The sequence below is a fragment of the Stomoxys calcitrans genome, chromosome 5 (genome assembly GCF_963082655.1).
Source record: "Stomoxys calcitrans chromosome 5, idStoCalc2.1, whole genome shotgun sequence".
Lineage (NCBI taxonomy): Eukaryota > Metazoa > Arthropoda > Insecta > Diptera > Muscidae > Stomoxys > Stomoxys calcitrans.
This window is the reverse complement of record NC_081556.1, coordinates 56,021,415-56,044,389: the sequence shown is the minus strand read 5'-3', so window position 1 is coordinate 56,044,389 and position 22,975 is coordinate 56,021,415. Positions and strand designations below refer to the sequence as shown.

General features: G+C 38.1%; 1 long non-coding RNA gene across 1 annotated transcript; it reads left to right on the top strand.

The window, feature by feature from the left end:
- The first annotated feature begins 8,013 nt into the window (after positions 1 to 8,013).
- Positions 8,014 to 9,189, top strand: LOC106082053 (uncharacterized). Its single transcript, XR_001220445.2, has 2 exons — positions 8,014 to 8,150; positions 8,864 to 9,189. It is a non-coding gene; the product is annotated as an uncharacterized LOC106082053 (long non-coding RNA).
- The last annotated feature ends 13,786 nt before the right edge of the window (positions 9,190 to 22,975 follow it).

The window sequence follows — 22,975 nt, the reverse complement described above, 5'->3', positions numbered from 1 at the left end:
GACCGATTTGAACCATACTTGGCACATTTGTTGGCTATCATAACAAAACACGTCTTGCTAAATTTCATTCCAATCGGATAAGAATTGCGCACTTTAGAGGCTCAAGAAGTCAAGACCCAAGATCGGTTTACACAGTCTCCCAATTTGAATTTCTGATCTTCTGGTGGGCACAATTATTCCTCAATTTGCCTGAAATTTTATTGGTGGTGTTTTTCTATGACTACTAGCAGCCATGACAAGTACGGCCCACATCGGTCAATAACTTGACCACATATTTGAAAAAGTCTTTCAAACAATTTACATAATTCTGTGAACTCATTTCGCATAAATTTTTCAGTTTTTTTATATTTTTGTGCGTAACTAACAGCAGGTCGCTTTGGCTGCTTAACTAGCTGTCTATTTTTACTCTGTAGTTTCTACAATTAAGGTAACTTTTTGAACCAAGGTATCGAATGCCTTACTAAAATCGATAAATAAGGCTAGACAGTGGTTGTAATACCCACCACCATAGGGTGGGTTTATACTTACCTAGTCATTCCGTTTGTATCACCTCGAAATATTGATCTGTGACCCCATTAGGTATATATATTCTGGATCGTCTCGATATTCTGATTCGATCTAGCCATGTCCGTCCGTCTGTCGAAATCACGATAGCGGTAGAACGCGAAAGCTATCCGCTTGAAATTTTGCACAGTTACTTAATATTGATGCAGGTCCAATTCGATCCATTACCTGATATTGCTCCCATATAAACCGATCTCCCGATTTGACTTCTTGAGCCGTCTTGCGAAATTTCATTCCAATCGGATAAGAATTGCGGCCTCTAGAGGCTCAAGAAGCCTCTAGAGGCAAGAGAAGTCAAACATGGACCGATATGGCCCATTTACAATACTAACCGACCTACACTAATAAGAAGTATTTGTGCAAAATTTCAAGCGGCTAGCTTTAATGCTTTGGAAGTTACCGTGCTTTCGACAGACAGACGGACGGACGGACAGACGGACGGACATGGCTAGATCGACATAAAACGTCGCAACGATCAAGAATATATATACTTTATGGGGTCTTAGACGAATATTTCGAATAGTTACAAACTATGGTGGAGGGTATAAAAACAATGCAAGTCCGGGAATAAAACTGTTCTTACAATTAACAGGGTATCGATGATATTTGAAGCAATTTACGTTATTGTGGTATAAGAATATCTCTTAAGATTTAATTTTATCCGTTTTAAGTTACATTCGCTATGGAAACTCAGTCGCAAATAAACATTGGTGAGAATAATAATTAAAAATTTTACAACCTCCTCTATAATTCATTCATCATGGCCACTACTGGAACATTGGTAGGCCAATCCACATTATGATCGATATTCATTTTAATTAAAGGACACAGCTGAGTAAAGTGGCAATTATGCTTTACATTTGATTACTTATCCAAGTGCCATGCGGATGACCTTATACACTCACAGGCCCATACGCATGCAGACACTATCATACATCTACTTCGCTACTCGCTCGCCATAAAAGAAAACAAACAAATCCACGAAAGAGTAAACGTAGGAGCCTGCAACCAAACGAATAAGGAGAACTAATGAACGTATGATTAACATGTCTACAAGCTTGAAACATTCAAGCCACCTATACTTTCACTGGAGTAGCACAGACCACTCACAATGCACTATGGTATAGTACTCTACGGCCAAATCATACAAAATTTAAATCTAAAGAAATTTTAAAATTCGACATTGCAAACCTACTTCATACCCCATTTAGCCTTATTTAGCCTTACTAGACACAAGGCTGAAACTTTGAATGTGACTACTGCACCCTTCGAAGGGCATACCTTTTTCCTGATTTAGATCAAACATTGTATAGGACTTTATTTCTATACCAACTACCGTCAGAATTAATTGATTTTTTATACCCTACACCACTACTGTGGTACAGGATGTTATAAGTTTGTGCATTTGTTTGCAACGCTAAGATGGAGAAGAGCTAAACCCATTGATAAGTATACCGATCGGCTTAGCATCACTTCTTGATTCGATTTAGCTTTGTCCGTCCATCTGTCTGTCCATGTATATTTGTAATCAAGGTACAGGTCGAATTTGTTGTCCGATTTACATAAAATTTTGCGCAAGTCACTTTATTGGTTCAAGGACGCTTTTAATATTGAAAAAAATCGATCCAGATTTAGATATAGCTCCCACATATATCTTTCATCCGATTTGACCTTTTAAAGCAGTAGAAACCAAATTTGGTTTTAATATGTGTGCAATATTTCATCACAGTTGGATCAGTTTCAGATATAGCTCTCATATATATCTTTCATCCGATGTGGCCATTTAAGTCTTTAGTATCCACAATTTTGGTCCGATCGTTACAAAAATTTACCCGAGATGTTTAATTTTACGTCTCAATACCTGTGCAAAATTTCATTAAAATCGGCTTAGATATAGATATAGCATCCATATATATCTTTCGGCTGATATGGCTTTTACGGCTGTAGAAACTACAATTTTGGTCCGATCTTTACAAAATTCTGCAAGAGATGTATTATTTGACATCTTGCAAAATTTTATGAAAATAGGTTCAGATTAAAATATAGGTTCCATATATATCTTTTATGCGATATAGCCTTTTAAGGCTGCAATTCCCACAATTTTGGATCCGTCGTACAAAATTTCAGGCAAATCAGATAATAATTGCAACCTCTAGAGGCTCAAGAAGTCAAGATCCCAGATCGGTTTATATGACAGCTATATCAGGTTATGAACCGATTTGAACCTTATTTGGCACAGTTGTTGAAAGTCGTAATAAAATATGTCATGCAAAATTTCAGCCAAATCTGATAGGAATTGCGCCCTCTAGAAGCTCATGAAGTCAAGTCCCCAGATCGGTTTATATGGCAGCTATATCAGGTTATAGACCGATTTGAACCATACATGACACAGTTGTTGGAACACGTCGTGCAAAATTTCATTCCAATCGGATAAGAATTGCGCCCTCTAGAGGCTCAAGAAATCAAGACCCTAGATCGGCTTATATGGCAGCTATATCAAAACATGAACCGATATGACCCATTTACAATTCCAACCGACCTGCACTAAAAGGAAGTATTTGTGTAAAATTTCAAGCTGCTAGCTTTACTCCTCCGAAAGTTAGCGTGCTTTCGACAGGCAGACGGACGGACGGACAGACGACGATCAAGAGTAGTTACAAACAGGAAGGGTATAAAAACGGATATCCCTAATGAACTATACAATAGCTGTCATGATTCAGGCATGAATTTGGCTGTAAATTTGTGGTTAGTCAGAGACTGAAACTCCTTGTCTCAAGCTTTATTCTGATGGATGGGAGGCTACCTACAATCTGCAAATAAGACAAATTCTTCAACATCAGCCTTATTTGTGCCCATACCCCGACGGAAGGCAAGGCCGAGCAGACCAAGAATATTTAATGCAAGCGCCTATGTGTGGGTTTTTTTTTTTTTTTTGGTAGAAACCGTTCTCCCAATTTGACTTTCTGATCCTCTGGTGGGCGCAATTACACCTCAATTTGCCTGAAATTTTATTGGTGGTATTTTTCTATGACTACTAACAGCCATGACAAGTACGGTCCACATCGATCAATAGCTTGACCGCATATTTGTAAAAGTCTTTCAAACAATTTACATAATTCTGTGAACACATTTCGCATTAATTTTTCAGTTTTTTTTACATTTTTGTGCATAACTATTACAGCAGGTCGCTTTGGCTGTCTATTTTTACTCTGTAGTTTCTACAATTAAGGTTACTTTTTGAACCAAGGTATCGAATGCCTTACTAAAATCGATAAATAAGGCTAGACAGTGGTTGTAATACCCACCACCATAGGGTGGGGGTATACTTACCTAGTCATTCCGTTTGTATCACCTCGAAATATTGATCTGTGACCCCGTAAGGTATATATATTCTGGATCGTCTCGACATTCTGATTCGATCTAGCCATGTCCGTCCATCTGTCGAAATCACGATAGCGGTAGAACGCGAAAGCTATCCGCTTGAAATTTTGCCCAGTTACTTAATATTGATGCAGGTCCAATTCGACACATAACCTGATAGTGCTCCCATATAAACCGATCTCCCGATTTGACTTCTTGAGCCCTTACAACCCGCCATTTTTGTCCAATTAAGCTACAATTTTGCACATAGTGTTTGTTATGACTTTCAACAACTGTGCCAAGTACGGTTTAACTCTGTCTATAACCTGATATAACTCCCATTTAATCCGATCTCCCGATTTGTCTTCTTGAGCTGCAATTTTTGTCCGATTTGGCTGAAATTTTGCATGCAGTGTTCTGTGACGACTTCCAACAACTGTGTCAAGTACGATTCAAATCGGGCTATAACCTCATATAGCATCCATATAAGCCAATATAGCTCCCATATTTTAGCAGAATCCATGGTGGTGGGTTCCCAAGATTCGGCCCGGCAGAAACACTTTTATCTGAAAAATTAAAAAAAAAAATTGTTAAGATAGTTTTATACCCTCCACCATAGGATGGGGGTATACTAATCTAGTCATTCCGTTTGTAATACCCCAAAATATTGATCTTGGACCCTATAAAGTATATATATTCTGGATCGTCCGTCCGTTCGTCTGTTGAAATCACGATAGCGGTCGAACGCGTAAAACTAGACGGTTGAAATTTTGCACAGGTACCTTATATTGATGTAGATCGTTGGGGATTACAAATGGGCTATATCGGTTCAGATTTGGTTATAGCTCCCATATAAACCGAACTTCCGATTTGACTTCTTAAACCACTGGAACCGCAATTTTGTCCGATTTGGCTGAAATTTTGCACAAAGTCTTCTATAATGACTTCCAACAACTTTGTTAAGTATTGTCGAAATCGGTCTTATAACCTGATAGTTAACCGATTTCCCCGAAATTTGGCAGGAAGAATATTCTTATGACTCCCGACGTTACAGGTAAATTTCATGGAAATCGGTTCAGATTTAGATATAGCTCTCGTATATACATTTCGCCCGATTTGCACTCCTAGAGCCACTGCAATCGCATTTTTTCTTGCCAAAATATTGCACAACGCTTTTCTCGAGGAGTACCATAATATCTGAGAAGTTTGCTCGAAATCGGTTTAGAATTAGATATAGCTCCCATAAATATGTTCGTCAAAATTTGGGTATTTTGCCAATTGTTGATTTGTGAACCGTAGTTATTATAGTTTGAACATATTTGCTCGAAATGTAATACAGATTGTTTAACAACCCATCTGAAAACATCCGGCGAAGTCCATCAAAATTGTTTCAAAATTAGACATAGCTCCCACTTTGTACCTATAGGGTAGGTGTAGGCTATTATAAAGTCGGTACCGCCCGACTATTGCCTTTCCTTATTGGGTTTCTTTGAACAATCCTGCGATAAACTTTTCAAATATTCAATGTCTAAAACTTTGTTTTACTAAAAATATTTTGTATAGTCAACTGAAAAAAAAGTTCCAATATTCAACAAAAATATCGTAGACCTTTTATCACGTCCAAGTCGATAATAAATTGATTGATAACTTGATAAACAAAAGCGTTAAAAAACGCTTTTGAGAAAAAAAATGTCGCTAGCTTTTTATACATTTTTAACAAGTTTTCTGTCTGTTTCTCTTTCGAGACGAGCTCAATGATCGGAGATGCAAATGGAAAAGGAAAGCCAAAGATAGCAACACACTCCAACCACTATGAGACTCGTTTTGTTTTTGGTTAGAAGACTTTTCAACCATATTAGGTGTGATGGCTTCAAGGGCCATGCGTTTGCATGTTGTATTTGAACCATATCAATAGCGAAAACGCATCTATGATACAATTACCACATTAACCACGCTCGACAACCCTGTCTATTAGCTGTACTTTTTCCCAATGCATGTATTTTTGTGTAATGACAGACATTCTGTCTGTGGCAAATTACACTTCTTCCGTTCTACACATGATCTTGTGCATCTATTGGAAGTTTCATTGATGACTTCGAACGCTAGACAACGGCAACGGCTCTCACTGTTGTTCCGTGTGCCCAGGTTCGAATCCCGGTCGGGCTCTGCCGAACTTTTTTTATTTTCAAGTTTTGTGCCTGTTAAGACGAAGATCATTAAATTCTAAAATTTTTGTCTGTTTCTCTTTCGATACGAGCTCAATAATCGGAGATGCAAATGGAAAAGGAACACCAACCACTATGGGACGCGTTTCGTCTTTGGTTCGTCTTTTTAGCAAGTTTAAACTTAATTTCGATTTGCAAACTTTAACTTAGTTTGAGTGTTTGTTTAAGAGTTCATGTGCAACGAGGTGGAAATAGCAGAATTTAAAAGCAAGCATATTTCTTGTAAAAAATTGCCCAAATTTTCAAAAAGGGTCGTCTCATGACTACCGTGTTTTCGAAAACTTAGAGCATAAAATCTCTATATTAATGTTTTTATCACCGTTTTTATGACTCTGCCTAATTATTGAAAAGTTGTATACTTATTTCCCTGTTTTTTGTTGGACGAAACAAATCGACCCGCCATGAAGTACGTGTACAGCCCCATTCTGAGCAACAATTCCCTGGGAGTTCTTTGCTTACCCCCTCTTCTATTATTCTGAATAACAATTTCTAGGGAGTTTTTACCTTATTCCCTTTTCTCTTATTTTAAACAAACTTCGAAAATGGGAATTATTTCCCAGGGAAAAAGCTATGTATTTTGAATTGAAATAAAAATGCAATAGAAGGTTAGGTCACATTCGAAAACATAAAGTGAATAGGCCCCATAACATCATTGAGGATGTCAAATGTGCCGATTGGAAATGTCATCAAATGTCAGTAGATTTTTGTTTTCTTTTATTCTCTCCTTCTTTCTCTGAAAAAAACTATCTGTTTTGTTATTTGCTGAAGTGGCGATCTTCGTCAAGCTCCATGTAAGCAATTGGTTATTTAAAGGCGCCAATAACTCGCTTTGTCATATCGAGTATCACAGGCACTCAGTATTTAAACAAGAATAGGCCGCCCGGCATCTCACTGAGACTCTCCATTCGATATCACTGATTGCGCGAGACTGCAACCTGTGGAAGCGCCCAGTTGAGCTTCTCGTAATGACGATGAGCACCACACAATCGTAGATTAGAGTTCCAACCCGTGTGCTGCTCATGGTCATCCCGTACCAGAATTGGTTTTGTTACTGCCTTCAATGCTGTTGAAATTGCCACATGTGAATCTTTTTGGAAGTTATATTGATGGTTGGTTTGTGTTTCGATCTCGGTAATTCCTTTTCCATTGCAAAAATCTCATCATTGAGATAGTCTCGAAAGAGACACAAACAACAAAAATTTTTTATATTTATTTTTATGAAGTGCTCATGTACTAGGCAATTTCTTTCATATAACGTTTATTATAAATTCCCTGGGAGAGTGTTCATCGCAATTGGACATTTTTATACCCACCACCAAAGGTTAGGGGGTACATTTTGTCATTCTGTTTTTAATACATCGAAATACTTTGTGTTTCTCATGAAACTCGAAGACAATTTAACGATGTCAGTGTTATCAAATTATCGTACGGAAATTTTGCACAGATTTAACTTTTCCATACGCAGGAAAAAAGTTCTTGGAGAGGCCAAATCGACCATATAGACCGATCTGCCGATTTAAGGCCTTGAGTCCATTAAAGCCACAGTTATTATACGAATTTGCTGAAATTTGGCATAATGTGTGTGGATATAGCTGCCATATACACAGATGGGAGCTACCAGGCGCGTCCACAGGTTGTGGATAGGGGGATGCACCATATATTTACAGGACAGTTGTAACTGCAGTCGCGAACAATCATCGTGTCTCAGTGAGGGGTTGGGTGGCCGACTCTTGTTTAAATACTAAGTGCCTGTGATACTCGATATGACAAAGCGAGTCCTATGAACCTTATTAACTTCAAAAGATGAGGAGCATCGGCGAAAACGAAAATTTTGTCACCAGTAGCCGAAGGGTGTGAAAACCATGGTCGATCTGCATTGATATGAACATAGTTGTAAAGATATTAATTTAGTTATTGTAGTATATGGGAACCTAATAATGTATACCATATGTCACCCCCAAATTTTTCCACAATGCGCGATTGGTTGCCCCCATGTCAGAGGTAATTGCTACAACTTTATAACCGCATTGATTTAGCTGTGTTATTATGGAAAAAATTATAGTTTTATCCATTGGCTTATCATAATCAAAGTACAGTGGCTGTTTCCATGATTTCCAAATCCGTCGGATCATGACAACTTGCACATAATTGGCAGGTTTTCTTACGCAATCATCTCTAGCGTCGTACTCATAGGTTTCCATAACCTTCATTTCATCAAATAAAATAACGCATAGCTTGTCTTCATTGCTCATATCGGTGTTATATCTTAAAAAATCCAAGACCGGCTTTATAATACCCTCACTTATATTTATTTTTCGGCTCCAGCGTTGCAGTGTTGAAATGGAAGGCAATGGAAAGCCATTTTTGTAGAGATGGTTGTATGCTCTTGGGCCGGCTGCATGCAAACAAATTGCATGTGAGATGTCGTCCCAGGTCCATTGCACTGCTCCGGGAGAAATAATCTTCTTGATTTGGCCTTCGGTGAAGACCGTGCGCATACAAGAAACTATTTTATTGGCCTTTTGCAACTCGATTTTTATGTCTTTTATTTGTGATTCAAGTTTTGAAATTATTTGTTTATGTGTCTTCCTCTCTTTCACCATTTCGCAATATAGCTCGATCGGTCTACAATAATAAGAATTACTTTCAGATTTAAGTAATATGAATCTTACATATATATATATATATATATATATATATTCATATTTTTACAGTTCTGGAAACTACACGTTTTCTTTTGTTGGCGTAAACTTCCCCCTCTTTTCCCTTCCAAGATGGATTTGTGTCACAATCGTCGATGTCCCCATGAGTCTTCCTTTTGAGATAAACCTGTCGATGCATACCTTCCCATCTAATCAATTGAATAAATAAACACCTGAAACACAATTTGGCCGAGCTATTGAAGATCTCATGTATACCTATTGCTTTATGTAGAAGAATGTCAGCTATTGTTAGCATACTGTGCACCACACTATTTTTATTCGTTTTTGTATTCAATAAATTTTAATTTAATAAATTTTATTTAGTATTAAAATCAAAAGTATGACATGTTTTAGTTTTAAGACACTTATTGTCACTACAAGTACATATATACATATATATTCTTGATCGTCGATGATTTAATTATGTCCGTCCTTCTGACAATCCTTAGTTGCAATAACGCTAAAGTCTTGAAAATTGGGATATTTAGCTTTCAAAATTTCAAAATTCAAATTTAAATAAATGACATATGCAAACCATCAACGAATGTGAGAATGTAAGCAAAGAGCAAGTTGACATCCTCAATGCCGACTACTGTCAAAAATTCAAAAAATTGTATGTCGGCTGATTGCTTGGCCTAACCTTATTCAGTGAATCCTGATAAAAATGAGAATAGGTTGATAAAATTTGGGAAAAAATTCCACAAACAAGTGGAAGGGAGTTGGGATAAAAATTATGAATTTAATGTTTTTTATAAAATACAAGTTGGACCGGTTCGATTCGCTCTACTCTAAAATTCATTTTTAAGCCTATGCCATTTCATATCCACACTAATTAATTTTATTAAAGGCATATGTAAACTACTTACAAATACATATTACAAGCAAACTACAATAGGTACAGCATTTTCAAAGCTCCGCTAGTCCTTCCTGTGTCAACCCAAATGTATATAACCTGATGTAGCTGCCATCTAAATCGATCTGGGATCTTTGACTTCTTGAGCCTCTAGAGGGCGCAATTCTCATCCGATTTGGCAGAAATTTTGTACAACGGCTTCTCTCATGACTTTCAACATACGAGTCTATTATGGTCTGAATCGATCAATAGCTTGATACAGCTCCTTTATAAACCTATCACCCGATTTTGCTTCTTGAGCCGCTACAATGCGCAATTCTTATCCGAATGATATTACACAATGACTTCTACAATACAATGTTCAGCATTCAATTCATTTATGATCCGAATCGAACTATAACTTGATATAGATCCAATAGCATAACAGTTCTTATTCAATATTCTTTGTTTGCCTAAAAAGAGATACTGCGCGTAGAACTCGACAAATGCGATCCATGGTGGAGTGTATATAAGATTCGGTCCGGCCAAACTTAGCACGCTCTAACTTGTTTTTTTTTTTTTTTTGGTGAGTTGCTCAGCCTTTTTGGTGTTGATTTTATTGAGGGGAGGGGATCGGTCTCCACACACTTGGACACAAATAATAATTTCAACTGTTTACTCCACTGCCAAAGACCATTTATTTGAGTCCTCCTCATGTTAAGATTCATATTCTACTCCCAAAAACCTTTCATTTGATACCCGTATTGTCCCAATGAGCCAACATGTCTATTTGGGTGGATTTTTGGGTTGGTTTTGGGGTGGGACATCTCCCAGATCATTTGACCCAAAGTTTTATACCAATTTTATGTTTTTTGGTTAACATAAGGGGGCATACAATATTTCGCTTAAAACGGTGCATACATCTCCGAGACCTGATGTTTTTTTTAAAATTGTGGTAAGAATTTCTTCCTGATTCGATTTAGTTATGTCCGTCTGTCTGTCCATGTATTCTTGTGATCAAGGTACAGGTCGCAATTATTGCCCGATTGTCCTGAAATTTTACACATTTTGGTTCTTTGGCGCAGGGACGAACGCTATTGATTTTGAACAAAATCGGTTCAGATTTAGATACAGTTCCCATATATAATTTTCATCCGATATGGCCTTTAAATGCTATAGAAGCCACAATTTTGGTCCGATCTTTAGCATGTGGTGTTTTATTTTATGTCTTCATATGTGTTAGAAATCGGACTGGATTTAGATATAGCTCCCATATATATCTTTCATTCGATATGGAATTTTAATGTTGTAGCAGCCACAACTTCGGCTGCTACAACCTTTCCACATTTCAATAGGTATGCAAAATTGGAGTCTGACTAGATTTGGAGATGAGCTCTACATTTTAAAATTAGTCCGTAAACTTGGTGTTGTAGGGTATTATATAATCGGCTACGCACGAATTTTGCCTTACTTTCTGGTTTTTATACCCACCACCGAAGGGTGGGAGTATATTAATTTCGTCATTCCGTTAGCAACACATCGAAATATCTATTTCCGACTCTATGAAGTATCGTCGTAAAAATCTAAGACGATCTAGCCACGTCCGTCCGACCGTCTGTCTGTTGAAATCACGCTACAGGCCTTAAAATTTAAGAAAACTAGCTAAAAATTTTCACTTTTTGTCTTCTTTTTTGTCCAAAGGCTGGGTAAGTTCGAAGTTATATCGGACTATATAGATCGATCTTCCGATTTAAGATTTTAGGTCCTTTAGAGCCACATATGTTATCCGATTTAGTGAATAAGAACTGTTATGCTATTGGAGCTAAATCAAGTTATAGTCCGTTTCGCTGAAATTTAGCACAATGTTTTGCGTCAGGCTCTTCGACATTCGTACTGAGTATGGTCAAGAACGGGCTATCTTTGGATATAGCTGCCATACAGTCTGATCTCCCGATTTAGGATCTTAAAACCATAAAAGACACATTTACTACCCGATTTTACTGAAATTTTGCACAGTAGGCTTTGTTAAACCCTTTCGCTGTTAGGCTTTCCGACATCCGTTTCCTATATGGTTCAGATAGGTCATTACTTGGATATAGCTGCTCTATATTCCGATCTCCTGATTTAAGGACTTGGGCCCATAAAAGGAGAATTTATTACTGGATTTTGCCGAAATTGTGCTTAGTAGGTTAGACCCTTCAACATCCGCGTTCAATATGGACCCCATCGGCCTATATTTCGACATAGCTGCCATATAGACTGAACTCCAGATCTAAGGTCTTGAAACCTTTTCGAACCAGTGCCCTATATGGGTATCCGATTTAGGGACTTGGGATCATAAAAGTCTCATTTATTAGACGATTTCACTGAAATTTGGTATGTAGGGCTTTCTGACATCTGTTCCTTATATGGTTTATAGTTGGATATAGCTGTTCAGATCGGTTTATAGTTGGATATAGCTGCCATATATACCGATATCCTGATCTTAGTCCTTAGACCCATAAAAAGAAGCGTTTATTACCCGATTTCGCTGAAATGTGACACAGAGAGCTGTGTTAGGCCCTACGACATCCGCATTCAATATTACCCTAATCAGTCAATATTTGGATATAGCTGCCATATAGAGAGATTTCCCGTTTTAAGGACTTAGGCCGATAAAAAAAGCACTTATTATCCGATTTCGCCAATATTTGGCATAATGACCTATGTAAGGCTTTTCGACATACTTCCGTTATATGGTTCAGATCGGTCTATATTTTGATATAGCTGCCATATTGACCAATATTCTGTTTTAACAACACGAACAGTGAATTGTATTCATTAAACCACTCGACGTCAGTGCCGAGTTTGGTCGAAATCGAACCATATTTAAATATAGCTGCCATGGGTTCATAAATGATGCATTTTTCTCCTGATTATGACGAAAGGAGGTTAACATATATACCCGAGTTGGTGGGTATCCAAAGTGCATTCCGGCCGAACTCAATGCTTTTTTACTTGTCATATAACAGATGTCATATATTTACATTTAGATGTATGTAAGTATGAGCGCAATATGTAAAGCAACTGATAAAACCACTAACGATATCTTTAAAAAAGATATTTACGCCAGAGTGGCAAGGAAGCACAACAGACATGAGCTGACTTATGCAGTCATCGATATCGGCTGTGCATCCGGTAGGATTCCACCAGATCATCGGTCCCAAGTGGATGATCTGATGAACGATCGGATTTTTGAACATGTGTGGAACTCTGAAGAGGGTCCACCCATACAAATGATGAGCTACGAGTTTAGAGGGGACATCTTTACGCTGCGTTTTGCGTCAGCGAAATGTATTGATACCGTCAAACAGCTCGTCAGAGGTTTTCAGGCTCCCTTGGAGGGCGCAAAGCTCGACCGTGTGAGAAAGGGCATGCAAAACCAAGGTTTGGTCGCAGAGAAGTGGGAGGTCTTCCACAGGGAGGAGAAGGAGGAAGGAACTCTCTTTATGGTTGGCATTGTTCAAGTCTTGGCTAAGACTAAAGGCATGGCACACTACGGGAGCAAAGCTGTCTTTTTCAAGATTGGGAAGACTAGGATAGGCAGAAATTTTCATTCTGCGATACCAGGTCGTGCAGTGGCAGGTAACTCAACACCACTAAAATATCAGTCAGTGCAGTGGCGAGAGACCCAACACAGCCTAACAAACAGGAACCCCATCACCGACTTCAAGATTCGGAATGGGATAGGTAAAGATCCTAATATTGAAACATTAGGCAGCGCAGAGACAGGAGTCTCAATGCAACCCAACGAATAGGGAGCCCTTTACTTAAGATTTGGAAGGCTAAGATAAGCAAAGATCCTAGTATTGAAACACCAGGCAGAACAGGGAATGGAAACCCTATAAAGCTTAACGAACAGGCACCCGACGATTGAACCATTACCGACTTTATAAAAAGGCGGAAGACTAGACTAGGCAAAGAGCCTAAAACGTTGCATCAGGCAGTGCAGTGACAGGAAAATCAATGCAGTCTTGAGAACAGGGAGCAGACGATGCGATCATCACCTACTCCCAAGATGTCCATTTACTGGAGGAGAAATGATTAAGGCAATCCAGATAAACCTCCACCGGAGCGAGACTACTACACACGCTCTGATGGAGATAATCAGCAAGGCCAAGATTCATATTGCCTTAATTCAGGAGCCATGGACGACCCGAAACAAAGTTTCTGAACTGAACCATATCAACTACCAATTATTCAATGCTATCACTGGTACTCGGCCGAGGACCTGCGTTATTTGTCATAAAAATTTTAATTATATATTTTCCCCAGAATTGTCAACGTCGGATGCAACAGTGGTGAGACAGGGAGACGGTGGAGCATACCTGGCATCACTTTATCTGCCTTTCGACCGCCACCAACGTCGGAGCTGCAACGGCTGGTGAGGCGAGGTGCTAATAGGGTGCGATGCGAACTCTCACCACATTTCGTGGTTCTTGAATACTAACGACCCAATAACACTTAATATTGGTAACACCGCTACCTTTGTTAATAGGATTAGGGAGGAGGTATTAGATGTGACGATATGTTCCGAAAATCTGATCGATGAGGTTCAGGATTGGAGGGTCTCCATAGAACACTCTTTCTCTGACCATCGCTACATTAAGTTTAGAATAGCACGACAAGCGTCGAATCCGATAAGCTTTCGGAATAAATTGAAGACCAACTGGTCTGGCCAAAATTTTCACAGCGTGTACCGGGTGGACCCGGTCCTTAGAGACTGGATAAACCATATGCGAAGGAACTGGTGGATGGACACACAATTTATCCTCCAGTTCCTTAGCATATGGTTTATCCAGTCTCTAAGGACCGGGTCCACCCGGTACACGCTGTGAAAATTTTGGCCAGACGAGGCGCCAGATAGTCTGCCTCTTTCTGTAGTAACGCCGGAAATATCCCATCAGGTCCCGGTGAAATGGTTTGAAGCTCCTCGAGGATTCCTTCACCATAAATTCCGTTATTATAAACCTTCGATCAACGTCATTATTCCAAGATTCCGGTGTCTCCGTGAGACCCGTCGTATCCTGTGGAAATAGGTTTTCATCAAAAGCCTCAACATGTCTTCCGTTGTCTCTGCTCTCACTCCCATATCGTCTACTAGAGTTTCAGTTTGGACATGGTTTTTTGAGAGAAACTTGCGAATCTCCCCGGTCATCTTAGAGTTTTTCTTGGGCTGATTTCCTTTCCCGAAGAGGACAACTATCTTCGAAGGACCTCATTAGTGCAGTCGGAATCCTGTTGACATTCTCGTCAATCTCTTCTATGTTTGAACAATCTAAATTATCTTGCCCAAGTCTTTTTCTGAGTAGCCTTCCGAATTTTGTCCAGTTGGTCTTCAACTTATTCCGGAAGCTTATCGGATTCGGCTATTCTAAACTTAATGTAGCTTAATGGGATAAATATAAGGGAGAAAATGGCACAGGGCACGCCACAGGGGGGCATTTCATCGCCACTCCTATGGGTGACCACCATAAATGACCTATTACGGATGCTGACTGAGGAGGGATTTGAACCCATCTGCTACGCAGACGATGTTATAATACTTCAAAGAGGTAAGGATCCGAACGAAATATGCAGAAGAGGTCTCAATGTTAACACAGAGAAGACTAAAATATGCCTGTTCACGAGGAAGACGAAGGTGGGCCAATTTAACGCACCACGTTTCCTCAATAAGACGATTTCGATATCTGACAAGGTCAAATACTTAGGTGTGATCTCCTGGACAGGAAACTGAATTGGAAGTGTCACATTCAGGAGCGAACTGAGAAGGCTCACAGATGTTGTGAGGTTTCCGATCGGATATCTGAGATGAACCTTAAAGTGCTGCCGTCGGCACAGTCTTGGATTGACCGAACCCTAGTATTGCCATCTGGAAGCTCATAATACACGGATGGATCAAAGCTAAAGGACAGAGTGGGCCTGGGGTTTACATTGACAACCCAGAGACTGACATCTGTTTTAGTCTCCCTGACCATAAAACGGTCCTGCAGGCGGAGATCCGGGCGATCACGGCATGCGTGAAGTGGTGTTGAGCTAACGCGAGGACGTCGAGTCTGAACATTTTTACCTACAGTAATAAATTCCATAAATATCTTCTAACATCTAGGCAGTCATTAAATGTCTGGCGAAAATATTACTGAATTAAAAAATTAAAATAACTTTATGTAAATGTTACTCGTGGCTCAGTTTTAAATGGTTCATTCGTAACGTCCAATTTCGAACCGCAGCCGTTGACGATAACGTTTCTTCTACGATCGTGTTTGAACCGATGATCCACCGGCCTTTAAACCACACAAACTGACGGTTTTCGATGTTTGTCACTCACTATTGTACAGCATGGGGCTGTGTTTCACCCCTATTGCGATAGTTTTAGTAGTTTACGTATCCATTTGGCTAGAAATGGCCCCATAGTTGAACACAATTTTAAAACAAATTTGATTTTAATCAGGCTGTTGTCACAGAGTAGGAATTTTGATAATTATTTTCAACGATTTGCAGTCATTGCCTGTTTGGGAGTTTCTCCATGATGAAATGACAGAGTGTACTGAACACTTTTCGCTTTTGAAGATGATGTTTGGTTATCAGTGCTGCCACCCCGAAACACTTAACTCATAGAAAAACACGCTCTATAAGGATTGCACATGGGCTACCCCCAGCGTGGGTCCCCCGCTGTAGCGATTACTATGGATGCAGATACATGCATACATGATGTGAAGGTCTGTCTATGACAATAATCACCTGGGTTCAAAGCCAAGCGGGAACACCCGGAAAAATTTCGGAAATGATTGTCGCTTCACTAATGCGCTGACATTTGTGAGATCTTCTGCCATGTAAAAATGAGATTCCGTAGCTTTAAATAAATCAGAAATCACTCATTCATGGTAGATGGGACGTTTGGAGGAGTTATGCATTACAGTCACTTACACAGCACAATTTTCATACAATTGTTATCAATTTCAGCATTTTTAAGTGTTTCTCTGCAAATAGCAGACCTAATGCCAAGTGTTTACCTTTATCCATCGTTAGACAGATCGTGGATTTCTTTGTTACTATGTACTGAACAACAAACCATTAAGAACGGGAATAGGAAAGAACAAAATGAAAGTACCTTAGACTTTATTGTATTGCCAATTGCAGAAGCTTTCAATTTTCTTACGATGAAAGTTTTCCAAAGATGAAGGACTTTGGTGTAGGTGGTGGTTAAACAAGAACTTGCATCCTTAATTTCATTCATCTCCCATTGCACCCTGTTGAATTAAAACGATGTAGCGGCAAAGAAGCGAAAATAATGTTGATTGCTTTTCACTCCAGGAAAATGCCAAAGATTTTCTCCGGGGGTCTTGGCGGTGATGGCAGTGAAACAGATATTGTGGTGTGGCCAACATACTTAATATCCATGAGCCCTTGGGCGGCTGTAGAATGTTTAATTTTCTGCACAAGCACGCTGAGGCATTTTACTGTCAGGTATCTATCAAATAAATCTATGTATGTGCTAACTTACCTTGAGCACATCACAACCCTTTAGGAAATGCAGCTAGGTTGAACGCATTTAGATATTCCTGAGTTTTTGCAAAAAAAAATATTCTAGTGCTATATTTTTTCTCGAAAGCGCTTTAAAAATATGTTTTCACAAGATACTCACATATAGATACACTCATTACGATATTCTCTTCCATATGTACGAAGCATAGAAGGAGGTGCTCAAGCAAGGACGAGGAGAAATTCTACGGAAAAGAGACTTTGGTCAGTACTCCAGTAAGGATATGCTAGGGTTCAACAGAAAAGTTAAGAGACCGTGGTAAGTACTCCAGTAAGGATATTAAAGGGTTCTAAAGGATAGCTACAGGATGTGGTAAGTACTCCAGTAAGGATATTTTACGGTTCTACAGGATAGCTAGGAGATCGTGGCAAGTACTCCAGTAAGGATGTGCTGGGATACTACAAGATTGCCAGGAGACCGTGGTAAGTACTCCAGTTAGCATAGCTACGAGACCGTGGTAGGCACTCCAACAAGGATAGGATCACATTCGAAGTACTTTGGAGACCTTGGGAAGTTCTCCAAGGATAAGGCAAGATAATTCGTACTAACCGTTGTCTGACTTTGGCTGATTCGTTGCTACGCACTAACTATCCCATTCCCTTGTGTCTCCCTTTTATACCCAGCACTAGCCATGTGTTGTGTGGGCGTCACGAAAACAGTTGCTGATTAACCCTCCGACGGTTGAGTTCTTTTTATATGGAATTTTATATGAAACGCATTTTTTAATTTTTTTTTGATTTATTTTTATTTACTGATAATACATGTATAATGATATAAGATTATTAATTTTTTATGAGTTTTATATGAAACAAGTAAAAGCGTGCTAAGGTCGACAAATGCGTTACTTTTCTGGTGTTTCTGATTAGGCAAACAAAGGATAAAAGAAAAGAGTTGCTATGATATTGGAGCTTAATCAAGTTATGGTCCGATTCAGACCATAATTGAATTTAATGTTGAGAAGTCATTTGCAAAGTCACTAGCCCAGCTGATAGAATTTTCCAAATTCAGAATTGTATTAAACTCCCACTAGAACGTCAAATGCTTTATATGATTTTTAAGGTTTGTCACTTTTTTCCTTTTTATGCCCTCCACCATAGGATAGGGCTATACTATTTTCGTCATATCGTTTGAAACGCATCTAAATTTTGATCTGAGACCCAACAAAGTATATATTTTTTTGACCGTTTTAACATTTTGAGTCGATTTAGCCATGTCCGTCCGTCTGTCTGTCGTTTTGTCTGTCGAAAGCACGCTAACATTCCAAGGAGTAAACTATACATCCACAGGGTTGTTTAGATGTTCGTTGTTGTTGGACTAGTGACTTCTTAACTCCACCAAGAGTATAAAGGTGATTTTTTAGGAGTTAGTGGCAGCATTGGCTAATAATTTTGTCCAAATATCATCTTTGAAATTGAAAAGTATTCAGTATACTCTGCCATTTCATCATGGGGAAACTTACACATGAATAATGACTGCGAATCGTTGAAATTTATTATCAAAATTTTAAATCCACTGTTTTCTCGTAAACATTGAGTTCAGCGATGGCTGCGTTAGGCTGGACCGAATCTTATATACCCTCCACCATGGATTTGAATGACTTTTTCAAATATATACGAGTTCTATCAAGATATGAGCGGAAGTGCACCGTACTGTCCTGGATGTAAGAAGTCATAAAAAAAACACGTTCAAACTGTCAGCCAAATCGGATGGTAATTTTGGCCTTAAAAAGCTCAAGAAGTCAATCGGTCGATCGGTTTATATGGGAGCTATATCAATTTATGTACTGATTTACATCATACAATGCATGTGTTTTGAAAGTCAAAAACATTGAAGAGGCTCAAGAAGGCAACATTTCAGCGAAATCGGATGAGAATTATGTCCTCTGGTGACTCAAGATGTCAAGATCCGAAATCGGTTTATAACACAGCTATATCAAAATGTGGCCCGATATGGCCCATTTACACTCCCAACGGACGTACACTTATAAGAAGTATTTCCGAAAATGTTCAAGCGCCTAGCTTTTCTCGTACGAAGTATGGGTGCTTACGACAGAGAGCCGGATGGACGGACGGACATGGCTAAATCGGCTTAGACCATTAAAAATATATTGGGTTGCCCAAAAAGTAATTGCGGATTTTTTAAAAGAAAGTAAATGCATTTTTAATAAAGCTTAGAATCAACTTTAATCAAATATACTTTTTTTACACTTTTTTTCTAAAGCAAGCTAAAAGTAACAGCTGATAACTGACCGAAGAAAAAATGTAATTACAGAGTCACAAGCTGTGAAAAAATTTGTCAACGACGACTATATCAAAAATCCGCAATTACTTTTTGGGCAACCCAATATATACTTTGTTAGGTTTCAGATCAATATTTCGATGAGTTACGCACGGAATGATTGATGAAGTAGGTATACCCCTACCCTAAGTTGGGGGATATAAAAGAAATGGCATAGAGCAAATTATCATTCCCAATAAAAATGTTTACCTTATGATAATTAAAATGCTTTGTAGGGTCACAGACCAAAATTTTTTGAGATGGTACAAACGGTATGATAAAGTAAGTATAACTGATATGGACACTATGGTGGAGGATATGAAATAAATCAATTTTAATGGCAGACTAGAAGTTAATGCCAATTGGCTATATGCGAATAGTTAACAATACTGTAGAAATAGTTGCATACTTTGTGGCGTCTCCAAGATTTCTTCAAATGTTTGGACAATGTACAATACATAGTACACACACACACAATCATTCAAATGTGTGACGTATGATTTAAGTAGATTTTATCCAATTACTTTGTATTGTCCATAACAACAATGGACATATTATGAGCCCGTAATGCAACTCAATCCATACCCAAGGCCATAATACTTAAGTAATGAACACTTCGAGTCCCACAAATACGAACATATATTAGAATACTTTATTGTAAAGTTTGTTTGTATGCTGCAAAGTCCCCAACTAATGATGCTTTTTATGGACTACACAACTATGTCGTGTAGGGTATTAATACTCTACACCACTACTGTGGAACAGGGTCTTATAACTTTGTGCATTTGTTTGCAACACTAAAAAGGGGACGGGGCCCATTATTAATTATCCATTCCGATCCGTTTAGAATTACTTGCTGATTCGATTTAGTTATGTCCGTCAGTCTGTCCATATATTTTTGTAATCAAGGTACAGTTCGAAATACGTCTCACTTATTCCTAAATACGTCTCAGTTATTCTGTCCGCCATGACAGGTCACTATCTGATTGGAAAACATGCTGAGAGATTGAAGGTTGCAAGTAACGACTTTTGCAGAAGCTGTGAAGACGTCGAGGAAGTATTGACATCTGCCGTGTGTTTCCGCACTGTCAGTCAAAAGGAATTCCACAGATGGCTTTTAAAGCCAAAGAAATTTTTGCAATAACTTCCAATCAAATAATTAAAACCAGGTAAATTTACACAACGTGGGCTGCTTTATTTCGCGTGTATACTTAAGATGGAAAAACTTACAAACGTATCCACAATGGGGAAGAAGCACAAAAACTTTTTAACTCAAGTTCAAGATCAATTCGTATATTAAAACCAATCCAAGCATCGACTATTAATCGCCTGATGGTTTGCCTTAACTTAACTCTAACAACTTTACTTACCAAACATTTGAACGAAAGGAGAATTTTGACTAATTCGTAAACAGTAGTGGATGTAGGTCGAGAATTCATTAAAAATTTTCTCTTGCATTCAGACTCAAACAGCAAACTAGAGAATTGACCATCTGGTGATAAGGTTGTACTACACATAAAATGGTTCAAAGGTTAAATGCAGATGGTCGTAAATATGATAATACCATAAAATGCGTCTTTATTCTTACTATTTTATTTATAATTTATTTTCTTATTCTTTAAACGATGAAGAAAAGTAAAAGAGTGCTAAATCAAGTCAAATTCTTTCAATAACTTTTTCAAATAGAAAAACACAACCTCCAAAATTTCAGGCAAATCAAGAAATAATTGCACCCTCCAGAGGCTCAAAAAGTCAAACTGAGAGATCGGTTTATATGGCAGCTATATTAAGTTACATACCGATTTAGACCATACTTGGAACTGTTGTTGGAACAGTTTTTGGAAGTCAAAATAAAACACTCAACACTCATTCAAAATTTCAGCCAAATCAGATAAGAATTGCGCCTTCTAGAAGCTCAAGACCCAAGATCAGTTTATATGGCAGATATAGTTAAGCATGGACCGATTTGATCCTTTTTAGTACCCTAATGTAAGATTTGGAAAAAAATATTCTGGTCGTCCAAATTTTTAAGTCAATTTGTAGTTGTATCCCAATTTTGACAGCTTTAGATCACTCTGTAAAGAAAGGACCATTATGTATGTTTAGTACCTAAATGTACAAATTAAAAAAAAATCTTCTTACCACCTAATATTTACTGTCGAAGTGTAACCGTATCTTAATTTTGAGTGCTTTAGCGTAATTGGTGAAGAATGTACCATTTTGTAAGTTATAGTACCTAAGTGTACGATTTTCAATAATCTTCTAGTCACCTAAAATTTATAGTGAAGGTGTTTTGTATTCCAATTTTGAGAGCTTTAGCTCACTCCGTTAAAAAAGCACCATTTTGTACGTTTGTGTACCAAAATATACCAAAATGTATGAATTTTGAATGGATTATTTAGTCACCCATTATATATTTTCTCTTGAACCTACATGCCAAATTTCGGACCTCTAGCTCCATCTGTAATGAAAGTACTAAACGTTTCCAAAGTGCACGAGTTGTGAATAGATTATTTAGTCACTCATCAAAATTTCCTAGTTGACCTGCATGCCAAATTTCAGACCTCTAGCTTCAGCTATAAAGAAGGTACCAAATGGTAGCAATTTTGGTAACAAAATGTATGAATTTTTAAAAGATCATCTAGTCACCAATCACATGGCTAAATCGGCTTAGACCATTAAAAATATATTGGGTTGCCCAAAAAGTAATTGCGGATTTTTTAAAAGAAAGTAAATGCATTTTTAATAAAGCTTAGAATGAACTTTAATCAAATATACTTTTTTTACACTTTTTTCTAAAGCAAGCTAAAAGTAACAGCTGATAACTGACCGAAGAAAAAATGTAATTACAGAGTCACAAGCTGTGAAAAAATTTGTCAACGACGACTATATCAAAAATCCGCAATTACTTTTTGGGCAACCCAATATATACTTTGTTAGGTTTCAGATCAATATTTCGATGAGTTACGCACGGAATGATTGATGAAGTTGGGGGATATAAAAGAAATGGCATAGAGCAAATTATCATTCCCAATAAAAATGTTTACCTTATGATAATTAAAATGCTTTGTAGGGTCACAGACCAAAATTTTTTGAGATGGTACAAACGGTATGATAAAGTAAGTATAACTGATATGGACACTATGGTGGAGGATATGAAATAAATCAATTTTAATGGCAGACTAGAAGTTAATGCCAATTGGCTATATGCGAATAGTTAACAATACTGTAGAAATAGTTGCATACTTTGTGGCGTCTCCAAGATTTCTTCAAATGTTTGGACAATGTACAATACATAGTACACACACACACAATCATTCAAATGTGTGACGTATGATTTAAGTAGATTTTATCCAATTACTTTGTATTGTCCATAACAACAATGGACATATTATGAGCCCGTAATGCAACTCAATCCATACCCAAGGCCATA